Here is a 13255-nt window from a genome sequence, read left to right as displayed (position 1 = left end):
GCAGATTGGCTCACAGCAGACTCTTTTCCCTCTTCCCCCTCTAACTCTGGCTCTGCAGCCTGGTTCAGCACTCCTGCCATCAGCACACTTCTTCTTCTCCCGATCTCTCTCCTCCCTCTCTTCCTGGTCAGTCTCCCGGGCTTTGAGTTGCCCACACGCAAGCTCCTCTTGGAAATGCAGTTCCCAGGTGCACTGTTCTTCAGTAAAGTCCTGCAATTCAGCAGGCTATTCTTCAACATGTGGTTGCTGCTGTTCTGCAGAACACTGGCATCTTGTGTTGGCTTCAACATCCTGCATTAGACATTTATATACAGTGAAAGAAATAAGTATTTGATACCCTGCTGATTTTGAATGTTTGCGTATTCACAAAGAAATGATCAGTCTTACGATCGCCTAAGCTCCCACCTTAGCAGAAATAAAATACAAAAATCCCCCTGCGCTCCACAGAACCTAGTGAGTAAGCTGCTATCACCTGTTCTTTATACCGCAAGATATGTGAAATCAAATCATATAAGTGGTGAAGCGCTCAACTTATAATTCCCTAGTGAAATACACAAATCATATCTCTCAATAATACAAATAATAAATATTAAATAAAACTAGTGCAATATCTTCATACACATAACGAATATATATCCCTGGTGATATAGTGAAAACTTATATCTCTTAAACTGTGCAGAAAGTGAAATACAATGATTAAAATAAATAGTGATGCCACACTGTGAAAATTAATGGCAAAGTGTTCAAAATAATGTCACTCCATGCTGCAAATAGTGCTCTTCGTGTAAATCTTGACGTGACTCCCCTCAATAGCAGAAATGCCCCCTCACCTTCCACATTCGACCCTTGCGGGTCACAGAGCTTTTTTTTTTTTTTTTTTTTTTTTTTTTTTTATCTATGGATATGTCTAGATGGGAGGGGAAGTACTAAGAGTAGATTTATCCCCTGATTTCATTGTGTTTTTATTTTATTTTAATTATAACTTTGATCTTATGGGTTTTTTTTGGGTTTAGCATACTTACCTTATGTGGTGTAATAAAAGGTTTTTATGAGGGGTTGTTTGTACTTATGAGCCAGTTGTCCTATATACAGTGGGTCCCACGATAATATATATGCCCCATGTAGTAGTTTTTATATATGGGTAATTCTTATGCCCTTTGTAGAGTCTGGAATTAGGGGAATCAGCGGCGGATTGCGGCTGTCTCTGTATAGTGGGCTCCATGAAAATGGAGGTAGTATACACGCCCCTTGTAGATCATGTAGAGGAGTTAAAAGGAAGTGCGGCCATCCAATACGGTATCCTGATGAAGCCACGTGACAGTGGCGCAACGCGTCGACGTAGGGGTGACGTACTTCCGGTTCCGGGTTCGGACGCCATCTTGGGACTCCTGTATATACCCATAGTATATGGGAAACTGCTTGTCAAATCGTGAGGACATGTGAGTTTAATGTTCCACTGCATTGGATTACCTTAATAAAACGTTGTTGCACTATGGAGGTCTGTTTTATCGTTTTATATGAATCGCTCTGAGCCTGAGTCCATTGTGTGAGGGGTATTGGATATTATTTACTGCCTGGAGGAGGATCTTGGTCGGAGGTGGCAGTGGAGGAGAGGTTTACCTGGCAAAGTGGAGTAATTGGAGAGGTACTTACTGCCTGGAGGTGGATTATGGTCGGTGGAGGCAGTGGAGGACATCTAACAGAGAGAGATATATAAAAAAGCTCTGTGACCCGCAAGGGTCGAATGTGGAAGGTGAGGGGGCATTTCTGCTATTGAGGGGAGTCACGTCAAGATTTACACGAAGAGCACTATTTGCAGCATGGAGTGACATTATTTTGAACACTTTGCCATTAATTTTCACAGTGTGGCATCACTATTTATTTTAATCATTGTATTTCACTTTCTGCACAGTTTAAGAGATATAAGTTTTCACTATATCACCAGGGATATATATTCGTTATGTGTATGAAGATATTGCACTAGTTTTATTTAATATTTATTATTTGTATTATTGAGAGATATGATTTGTGTATTTCACTAGGGAATTATAAGTTGAGCGCTTCACCACTTATATGATTTGATTTCACATATCTTGCGGTATAAAGAACAGGTGATAGCAGCTTACTCACTAGGTTCTGTGGAGCGCAGGGGGATTTTTGTATTTTATTTCTGCTGAGTTGTACCATTTTACCTCCCGCAGCAAACATGGATGTTTTCGGGTTTTTAGAAAACAGAACCATTGATTTAGAGGATGTATTTAGTAAAGATGGAATCAGCACTAATGGTGATCTTGATACTCTCCTGAGAAAATTAGGTCATCTCATGGAGAAAAAGGTTACCACATGGTGGGACATGGCCACCCATGAAAAATATCTAAAAGATAGATTAGTCCCCAGGAGATTAAGATGGGATGTTCCCATCAGTGATGGGCTTACGGATGCAGATTCTGTGGAAGAATGGTTCTGTTTCTTTAATGAAAAAGGTTTGGAACTAGTGCAATTTTTGCTTAAAAGAAAACAGAAAAAAATGAGGAATCTGGAGATGCAAATAGAGGATATTAAGAAACAAATTGAGCCATTTAAAGATACACCGCAAATGGTTAATTTGACAAAAAGATTAAGTAAAGACCTGGAAAAAGTTGATGCAGAGGTGAAATTTAGAAAAATGAAGAAATACCATAGGGATACTAATGATTTTTCAAAAAATCTAGTATTCAAATGGCAATCCTCAGCCCCCAATCCGGGTATAGGATCTACTAATTCCACACCAGTTAAATCAGTAGTGGTTGATAAAGCTCCCACTCCACATGTGTCATATAAGGAGCCAGCGAGTGGCACGTATAATGAAAACCAGCAATATAACATGCAGTCTTACCCCACTCCCAATAATGGGTGGAGACCTGTGAAAAGAGGAGGATCATATAATGGACAAGGAGGGAGAGGTAAAAGAGGGAGACCTTATTACCAACCATATAGATCGAATCAATCCAGGTCAGATTACCAACCACCGAGGAATCCCTATCCGCAACAGGGGACCAATTATCCGCAATATGGGATGAATTATCCACCACAAGGGATGAATTATCAACCATATTATGAGAGAAGCCCTAGGAATGGAGATTGGTATCCACCTAGGTATGACAATCAGGGTCCTGTTCCAACCCAGAATAGATTCGAACCACTTAATTACTATCCTAGTAGAGATTTTTTAGAGAGGGGCAAAGGGGAGAAGAGTCCAGTACCAGGGAAACAAAAAAGCCCAGGAAGAGAAGGGGCTGCAGAGGAAGTAAAAAACAAAAGGAAAAGAGACCAGTAGGGGAAGGGATCTTTAATATCAGTGGGACATCCCTTTCGAGAGAAGAAATTATGGTCCTTGACAAAGGTCTCAAATTTGCACCCCCCAAGAACATGGATAAGTTCAGTACCTACATAGACATACAGAAATATATAAGGAAATTGAATTTGAAGAAATATTTTATTGGGCTCACTGGAGCCAAAGTTAGTACTTTTAAAAATTGTGACAAATTTACCCATACCACATTGAAAAACAAATCGGTTTTTAATCCCCAGATTAACAGTAATAATCAAGTGGAAGTTTTTAAAAAAATGGTGAATAAAGAATTAGAGAATATACATATTCCGAATAAAAAGGCTAACCAGGGATTCCAAATAGGTGTAAATAAATTAATGAAAAGGAATGATATAGTAATAAGGCCGGCAGATAAGGGAGGGGGAATCGTTGTACTTTCCAAAGAATATTATTGCAGTGAATTGCAAGCCCAGTTGGATGATGAGGATACATATTTGAAATTATTAAAAGACCCCACAAGGATATATAGAAAGGAATTAGAACAGCTTATAAAAACAGGTGAAAAGAAAAAGATACTAAATAGTAAAGAGGGGAGATTTTTGGTACCAGAATGCTGTCGCATACCGGTGATCTATACTATTCCGAAAATGCACAAAAACTCTGTTAACCCACCGGGGAGGCCAATTGTTAACGGTATTCAATCAGTATTGGCTAGGCTGGGCCAATATATAGATACTTTTTTACAGCCATTGGTCCAGAATACGGTATCGTTTTTGAGAGATACCAAACATCTCATTCAACTTTTGGAGGAAGAAAAAGGGAGTTCTAATTTGATATTGGCTAGCGCTGATGTATCTTCGCTATATACCATCATTAATCATGAAGACGCACTGGAAGCCACAGGGTGGGGTCTGAGGGAATTGAGTAATCTCAATTGGACGCAGAGGAAATTTATTGTACAATGTTTGGACTTTAGTCTGAGCCACAACTACTTTTGGTATGACAAGGCTTTTTATAGACAGATTAGGGGTGTGGCTATGGGAGCTCGTTTCGCCCCAAGTGTGGCGAACTTGTTCATGGCCCATTGGGAACAAGATTCAATATATAAAAATAAACCAGCTGAACTGGCAATGTATAAAAGATATATAGATGACGTGTTCATCATATGGAAAGGGGATGAAAGTAAATTGATGAATTTTTTGAATCAACTGAATAATAATAATAAAAACATCAAGTTTGTATGGAAATGCAGTAACCAGTCCATTCAATTTTTGGATTTGGACATTCAAGTAAAAGGGGGAATTATTAGTACTATAACCCATTTCAAGGATGTGGACCGGAATGGTTACATCCCGATAGAGAGTTGTCACTTTCCCCCTTGGTTACTGAACATCCCTAAGGGCCAGTTCATCAGGTTAAAAAGAAATTGTACATATGAAGAAGATTATAAGACTCAGGCCATGATTTTGGAAAAAAGGTTTGCATCCAAAGGTTATGCTGTGTGTGATCTTGAGAGAAATAAACTTGAGGTGGCCAATATGGATAGAAAGAAACTTATCAAGGAATAAAATAATAAATGACGATAAGGAGAAGACCGATCAGGTAGCGGTGATATTGGATTTTAATTTGCAATATAAAAAGATCCAAAATATTTTTAAGAAGTATTGGCCGATTTTAAAAATGGATCCTGTTTTAGGTAATATATTACCAGAACAACCCAAGTTTGTTTATAGGAGAGCTCCCACTTTGAGGAACAAAATCATGAAAAATGTACTAGATCCTCCTAAGGTTAATAGAGAAGGTACCCTGTTTAATGTTACAGGTTTTTTTCCCTGTAAAAAATGTAGTGTCTGCAAAGCCACTAAAGGGCAAAATTTAAAGAAAAAGGAGTTTGTGGCTAATAGTAATGGGTGTCGATTTGAGATTAATGATTTTATCACGTGTAAAACTGAAGGGGTGATTTATGTTTTAGAGTGCAACTGCGGTCTGCAGTATGTGGGACGCACTAAACGAGCTTTGTGCGTGAGACTAAGAGAACATGTGAAAAATATATTAAAGGGGAACCCAAAACATAATGTTTCTAAACATTTTGCTAGCCATCATGCTAATGACCCTTCGGGTTTGAAATTCTGGGGAGTAGAACGTTATAAAAAGCACTGGAGAGGCAGCCATAAAGTGAGAACAATTAGTCAGGCGGAGTCCAAATGGATTTTTCTTATGCAAACGCTGACACCTAGAGGCTTAAACATTGAATTTGATCTCAATTGCTTCATTAATGATTTTTAATAATATTTGGCTTAGGTTGTAAATTATTGATGATTCCATTTCTGTGAACATGTGGTATGGGTACTATACAGGAGCTTTTTTAGAGTTTTTTAGAATTTTAAAATTATTTCAGAACATGGCTTTTAATATTTGCAATATTTCTTCAAATTAATGGTTTAAATTTAAATACAAAAAACAATTGGAATCTATTACAATATTAAATTTACTTATGGAATGGTGTTTATGTATATGTTTTGTATACATCTTTTATATATATATATATTTTTTTACTATTTTTGGTGTATATTTTTATATTTGTATATATATATATACAAATTTAGATATATCTATGGATATGTCTAGATGGGAGGGGAAGTACTAAGAGTAGATTTATCCCCTGATTTCATTGTGTTTTTATTTTATTTTAATTATAACTTTGATCTTATGGGGTTTTTTTGGGTTTAGCATACTTACCTTATGTGGTGTAATAAAAGGTTTTTATGGGGGGTTGTTTGTACTTATGAGCCAGTTGTCCTATATACAGTGGGTCCCACGATAATATATATGCCCCATGTAGTAGTTTTTATATATGGGTAATTCTTATGCCCTTTGTAGAGTCTGGAATTAGGGGAATCAGCGGCGGATTGCGGCTGTCTCTGTATAGTGGGCTCCATGAAAATGGAGGTAGTATACACGCCCCTTGTAGATCATGTAGAGGAGTTAAAAGGAAGTGCGGCCATCCAATACGGTATCCTGATGAAGCCACGTGACAGTGGCGCAACGCGTCGACGTAGGGGTGACGTACTTCCGGTTCCGGGTTCGGACGCCATCTTGGGACTCCTGTATATACCCATAGTATATGGGAAACTGCTTGTCAAATCGTGAGGACATGTGAGTTTAATGTTCCACTGCATTGGATTACCTTAATAAAACGTTGTTGCACTATGGAGGTCTGTTTTATCGTTTTATATGAATCGCTCTGAGCCTGAGTCCATTGTGTGAGGAGTATTGGATATTATTTACTGCCTGGAGGAGGATCTTGGTCGGAGGTGGCAGTGGAGGAGAGGTTTACCTGGCAAAGTGGAGTAATTGGAGAGGTACTTACTGCCTGGAGGTGGATTATGGTCGGTGGAGGCAGTGGAGGACATCTAACAGAGAGAGATATATAAAAAAGCTCTGTGACCCGCAAGGGTCGAATGTGGAAGGTGAGGGGGCATTTCTGCTATTGAGGGGAGTCACGTCAAGATTTACACGAAGAGCACTATTTGCAGCATGGAGTGACATTATTTTGAACACTTTGCCATTAATTTTCACAGTGTGGCATCACTATTTATTTTAATCATTGTATTTCACTTTCTGCACAGTTTAAGAGATATAAGTTTTCACTATATCACCAGGGATATATATTTGTTATGTGTATGAAGATATTGCACTAGTTTTATTTAATATTTATTATTTGTATTATTGAGAGATATGATTTGTGTATTTCACTAGGGAATTATAAGTTGAGCGCTTCACCACTTATATGATTTGATTTAAGCTCCCACCTTACTGACAATAACCTCCTTGACCCTCTACAGTCCGGCTTCCGTCCCCTACACTCCACTGAAACCGCCCTCCTCAAAATCACTAACGACCTACTCAACGCCAAAGCCAAGGGCGACTACTCTGTCCTCCTTCTCCTGGACCTCTCTGCGGCCTTCGACACAGTTGACCACCCCCTCCTTCTTAATAAACTACTCTCCCTTGGCATCGGAGATGCTGCTCTCTCTTGGTTCTCATCCTACCTATCCCGACGCTCCTTCAGTGTCACCTACAATGGTGCCACCTCCCCCTCCCTCCCCCTCTCTGTTGGGGTCCCCCAAGGCTCTGTCCTTGGACCCCTTCTCTTCTCCATCTACACCTCCTCCCTGGGCAAACTCATACAATCTCACGGCTTCAACTATCACCTCTATGCTGACGACACCCAAATCTACCTCTCCACCCCTCACCTCACCCCCACTATCTCCGCCCGCATCACTCACCTCCTAAATGACATCTCAGACTGGATGTCGCTACATTTCCTCAAGATTAACCTCTCCAAAACCGAGCTTCTTGTCTTTCCCCCTGCCCACACCCCCCCCCCCCATCCTATCCATCATCACCAACAACTCCACTATCACTTCCGCCCCGCAAGCCAAAGTCCTTGGCGTCATTCTTGACGCGAACCTCTCCCTCCAACCGCATGTCAAATCACTCACAAACACATGCAGGCTCCATCTTCGCAACATTGCCAAGATCCGCTCCTTCCTCACCCCAGACACCACCAAACTTCTAGTACACTCCCTCATCATCTCACGCCTTGACTACTGCAACTCCCTCCTCACTGGCCTACCCAAGTGCAGGCTCTCCCCGCTCCAGACCATCCTGAACTCAGCTGCCAGACTCATCCACCTTACCACCCGCTCCACCTCTGCCACCCCCCTCTGCCTCTCCCTCCACTGGCTCCCGATTGCCCAACGCATCAAATTTAAACTCCTTACCCTGACCTACAAAGCCGTTCACAACACTGCCCCTGACTACCTCACCAATCTGATCACCAGGTACCACCCTACCCGTACCCTTCGCTCCTCACAGGACCTCCTTCTATCCTGCTCCCTGGTCTCCTCCTCCCATGCACGACTGCAGGACTTCTCCAGGTCCTCCCCCATCCTCTGGAACTCACTGCCCCAATCCATCAGACTGTCGCCTTCTCTATTCACATTCAGGCGCTCCCTCAAAACCCATCTCTTCAGGGAAGCCTACCCCACCCTCACCTAACGGCCATCCTCCCTCATTCCTCCTACCACTTCATCCCCCCCAGCCACTTCCTACTGTACCTTTACCCCCTCCCTCCTAGATTGTAAGCTCGTAAGAGTAGGGCCCTCTTACCCCTCGTACGCTGTCTGTCTTTGTTGTACTGTGCCATGTATTGTCCCCCCCTATTGTACAGCGCTGAGCAAACCCTTTGGCGCTATATAAACTCGTAGTAATAATAATAATAATCAGTCTAAAAATCGAATGGTAGGTGTATTGTAACACTGAGAGATAGAATAGCATCAAAAATTCAAAAGAAATGTATGTCTAACAAATTATGCACTGATTTGCATGTTCATGGGGGGAAAAAGTATTTGATCCCCTTTATAAAACATGACTTAGTACTTGGTAGCAAATCCATTGTTGGCAATCACAGAGGTCAGACGTTTCCTGTAGTTGGCCACCAGGTTTGCACACATCTCAGGAGGGATTTTGGTCCACTCCTCTTGGCAGATCCTCTCCAAGTCATTAAGGTTTGGTGGCTGACATTTGGCAACTCAAACTTTCAGCTCCCTCCACAGATTTTCAAGTCGGATTAAGGTCTGGAGACTGACTAGGCCACTCCAGGACATTAATGTGCTTCTGCTTGAGCCACTCCTTTGTTGCCTTCACCGTATGTTTTGGGTCATTGTAATGTTGGAACACCCATCCAGGACCCATTTTCAATGCCCTGGCTGAGGGAAGAAAGTTCTCACCCAAGATTTGACGGTACATTGCCCCGTCCTTCGTCCCTTTGATGCAGTGTAGTTGTCCTGTCCTCTTAGCAGAAAAACACCTCCAAAGCAGAATGTTTCCATCACCATGCTTGACAGTTGGGATGGTGTTCTTGGGGTCATAGGCAGCATTCCTCCTCCTCTAAACACGGCAAGTTGAGTTGATGCCAAAGAGCTTGATTTTGGTCTCATCTGACCACAACACTTTCAACCAGTCCTCCTCTGCATCATTCAGATGTTCAGTGGAAAACTTCAGACAGGCCTGGACATGTGCTTTCTTGAGTAGAGGGACCTTGCGGGCACTACAGGATTTCAATCTTTGTCGGCGTAGTGTGTTACCAATTGTTTTTCTTGGTGACTGTGGTCCCAGCTGCCTGGAGATCATTGACAAGATCCTCATGTGTAGTTCTGGGATGATTCCTCACTGTTCTCATGATGATCATTGACACTCCACTAGGTGAGATCTTGCATGGTGCACCAGACCTAGGGAGACTGACAGTTGTTTTGTGTTTCTTCCATTTGTGAATGATTGCATCAACTGTTGTCACCTTCTCACCAAGCTACTTGGCGATGGTTTGGTAGCCCAGTCCAGCCTTGTGTAGGTTTACAATCTTCGTCTGCTTATGACGAAACATGTCGGCGGAGCCTCCATTCTGATGTCATTGTGTTGTCCGTCATCTTGGATTTGGTTTATGAGCCTCTGATTTGTCTATACGGTACTGGCCATTCACATTGGTGGTTTCACATATGTGGACTTTGAACACTTTATTGTCTTTCAAAGGATTGTTTGTGACTGAATTTGTTTAATTGGTTTGAGCACTTATTGTGTATTTATTAGCTTGTTTATTATAATTTTTTTTCACACATTCATCACTTTACTCACACAGCGCAACACAGTTGAGAGAGGATATCCTCTGAGTGTGTTTGCAGCTTTGCATTACGTGAGTGTGGGACATTTGCACAGTTTATTTATTTAATATTTTATTAGACATTTATAGCAGGGTGTTACAACATTATGAAACCAAAGATCAATGTGCAAAGGTCTGTAACCCACAGAGACCAAACAATAATTTTTCATTTTTGCAACTTGTCTAATTGGGTAAATAATCACATCTGACAGGTGGTTATAGGTGAGTTGTATTGTATCTATCACACTCCCTACAGGTTTGCCTACAGTTCATGTAGGGTGCTTCAGTAAATTGGTGGTTGGTTCCACCATATAATCAATCATATAAAACAACAGGCATCCCACCCCTACATTTTGGGACCTTGCAGGAATCCTTTTCAAGGAAGAGCGATCGCGCCTGGTCCAGAAACGAACGCCTGTGATGCCTGTTGAAATCCAGAAAACAGACTGGTGTTATTGATATAAATAAATGTACTGTTAAAGTGCTCATTAAATAAATATTCACTGTTGTATCTACAATGCTAAACCAACAAATAAATCAAATAATAAAAATGTAACACTCAAAAAAAGTGTCCCAAAGTTAAACCGCTAGTGATAGATTGTGCTTCAATAAATCCACACTGTGTGATTCTGTGCAGTATTTTCATAAGTTGCACCAAGTGCCCCTTTAAGAGAGAAAACTCACCAGATGTTCCAGACCCCTCACACCAGCAATGGGTTAGTAAACATATTTTTGAACCAGGGACCTCCTCCTCCAGTCACCAATCACCAGATCCAGGGCTCCCTATATACACCTCTCAGCTGTAGTATGCTCATATGTTAGGGGTGAAAGCATTGCAAAAAGGCGCCATCATAGTGCAATGATTTTAAAATGTTATTAAAGGGGGGGGGGGGGGCAGGAACCTGGTTTTGACAGGTACCCACTCCTGCTTCCAGCTGAGTTCGTTGTGGTGAATTGAGACGGAAGTTCGGCAACCCCCGCAGCCTTCTGGGACACATCCAAGGTCCCAGAGGACTGCATCCCATTCACAAAGTGCAGCACGCTTCAGGCATGTGTAGTAGGACACTGGCGGTGAGGCCGCAAAGCTTCACTGTCAATTTCCCTTAGTCAAGATGCTGGCACCAGCACCTGACAGCTGACTGAAGAATTGGCTCGGGATGAGGACACTGCTGGATGCATGGACAGGTAAGTGACCTACTATTAAAAGTCAGCAGCCACAGTATTTGTAGCTGCAGACTTTTAATTTTTTTTTTTCTGATGTGGCGCGGGCCAGAACTCCGGTTTAAACCAACAACCACCATCAACTCCAAGAAAATAATAAAAATGTACACTCACATATTCAAGTGCCTTAAACTGGCACCGAGAGTGTCCAGCTGGCATGCGTTTCTCCAGGAGGAAGTGATGTCACCGGAAGTGATGTATAGCTCGTCCGGTCCCGCCATCATGTATGTATAATATCCATGATGTTTTATGATTGTTAGCCTAATGAATTTATCAGTCACAATTATATTTACATTATATTATGTTTTTTTGTAGCACTGATGAAAGGAGTGATCCTTTGACCCCTGAAACATGTTGGCTGTCTTTTAGCACAATATCAATAAATGAATATTTTTTGTTCTGGTGCTTCTTCCATGTATGGGTGTTTTTTTCTACTGACTTGAAAAAAGCATGTTTATCAAGAGTTCTGACTTCACTTAGTGCATGCTTGTTAAAGGTCAGTAACAGTTTTAAAGTCAATGGATCTTTATAAATGTCACACAACTAGTATACATTTGTATTTCACAAGATGTTTATCTTAAATGAAGACTAAAGCACGAAACCATCCAACGTTCGGTACCTGTGTATGTCTGGCTACATGTGTTTGTCAGTGTATTCTGGGGGGAAGGGGGGGGGGGGGGTGAGTCTCTGCTGTCAGAATACAATAGCTCAGTGGGAGAGATCCCTGCATCACTCATCATTGTGTTAATGTGGGGATGTCAGGTTTTTTTTTTTTGTTCAACCTGCTGGTTGAACAAAAAAACACTGTGCATGTATTCCCAGCTTTAGGCTTTGTTCACACAGGTAGTTGGAGGGTAGTGAAAATAGGCAGTCAAGTCATGATTTTATAGCCCCCCAACCTAAAAAGATAGCATAAAGCCACACAGAGGTGCACATGCATTGCATGGCAAAAATTATACCCCCTGCTGCATTCAAGTTAAATGCTTGGCTTGAAGTTGTAGTGTAGCATTTACATACAAAATCCCTATTCTGCTGTTTAAGAAGTGACAGCATCACCTCCTGAATGCCCGGCATCCATTGCTCTACCACCCTCTGAAAAGTGATTCACCATGAACCAAAGGGCTGCTGCCAGTGTGAATGAGTCTTAAAGTGGTAGTAAAGTTAGAGATTACAAAAACTGCTGACAGGCAGGGTTTTTATAAGAGAAGAGACCCTAGCGGTATCTTCTGTCATAAATGTCCCCCCGCCTGTCAGAGGGTATATGATCTGAGCTGCATGTGCACAGCTCAGACCACATTTATGGCCTGCTCTGTGTGCCGCAGCGATGTGACTCCTCTACACATGTGAGGGAGTGACGTGATCGCAGCCTGGCCATTACTTTGGCCGAGGATATGAAACCTGGAATGAAGACTTGGTGAAGATGGAAGCCCCCAGGGACCAGGTAGAGCCATGTCAGCACAGTGCTGGAGGGCTCCATTGGCATGTAAGTCTGTCATAATGTGCTAATATGTAGTGCATACTAGTACATTATTGTACAACTTAAACCTGTAGGGAGGGGCTTTCTTTGCTTTTAGCAAGACTTTATTTAGCAGTTATTTACATATCACTTCTTGTAATGTAATGTTGACCTGTTCTCCTGGTTTTTACTCAGATATTGTGTAGTTGATGCACAGAGCTGAGAGGAGATTTTCATTAGCTCTCATGAATATAATACAAGACATAAAAGGACTTGTCTTTAATTTATATTTTTAAAGCTATAATCTGTAATGTGTAATAAAACAGTACTGTTTATGGTAACATACAGTATATTATCAACTTTTGCTGTAAATGTGCCTTCAATCAGGGCTCAAACCAAAAATAAAAGAGATAAAAATAAATAATCCATTAAATGATAACATAACAAAACCAGCTTTTGCTGTAATTTCTAGCTTCAACCTACAGATTTCCCTCACAGTGCTTTTTTCTCTGCTTCTAGAAATTTTCAGTTTGATGGCCACCCCCAT

The 13255-nt window shown here is 41.3% G+C and overlaps 1 long non-coding RNA gene across 2 annotated transcripts in view; it reads left to right on the top strand.

Annotated features, from left to right (window-relative positions):
- Positions 1-13255, top strand: part of LOC149472194 (uncharacterized) — an 84780-nt gene that overhangs the window by 57449 nt on the left and 14076 nt on the right. The gene's annotated exons all lie outside the window — the stretch shown is intronic.

This window comes from Staurois parvus, unplaced genomic scaffold, assembly GCF_062004578.1.
Source record: "Staurois parvus isolate SC_StPar_1 unplaced genomic scaffold, SC_StPar_1.0 ptg000022l, whole genome shotgun sequence".
In the NCBI taxonomy this organism is placed as follows: domain Eukaryota; kingdom Metazoa; phylum Chordata; class Amphibia; order Anura; family Ranidae; genus Staurois; species Staurois parvus.
Note: the sequence above shows the minus strand (reverse complement) of the source record. Positions and strands in the feature narration are given on the sequence as shown.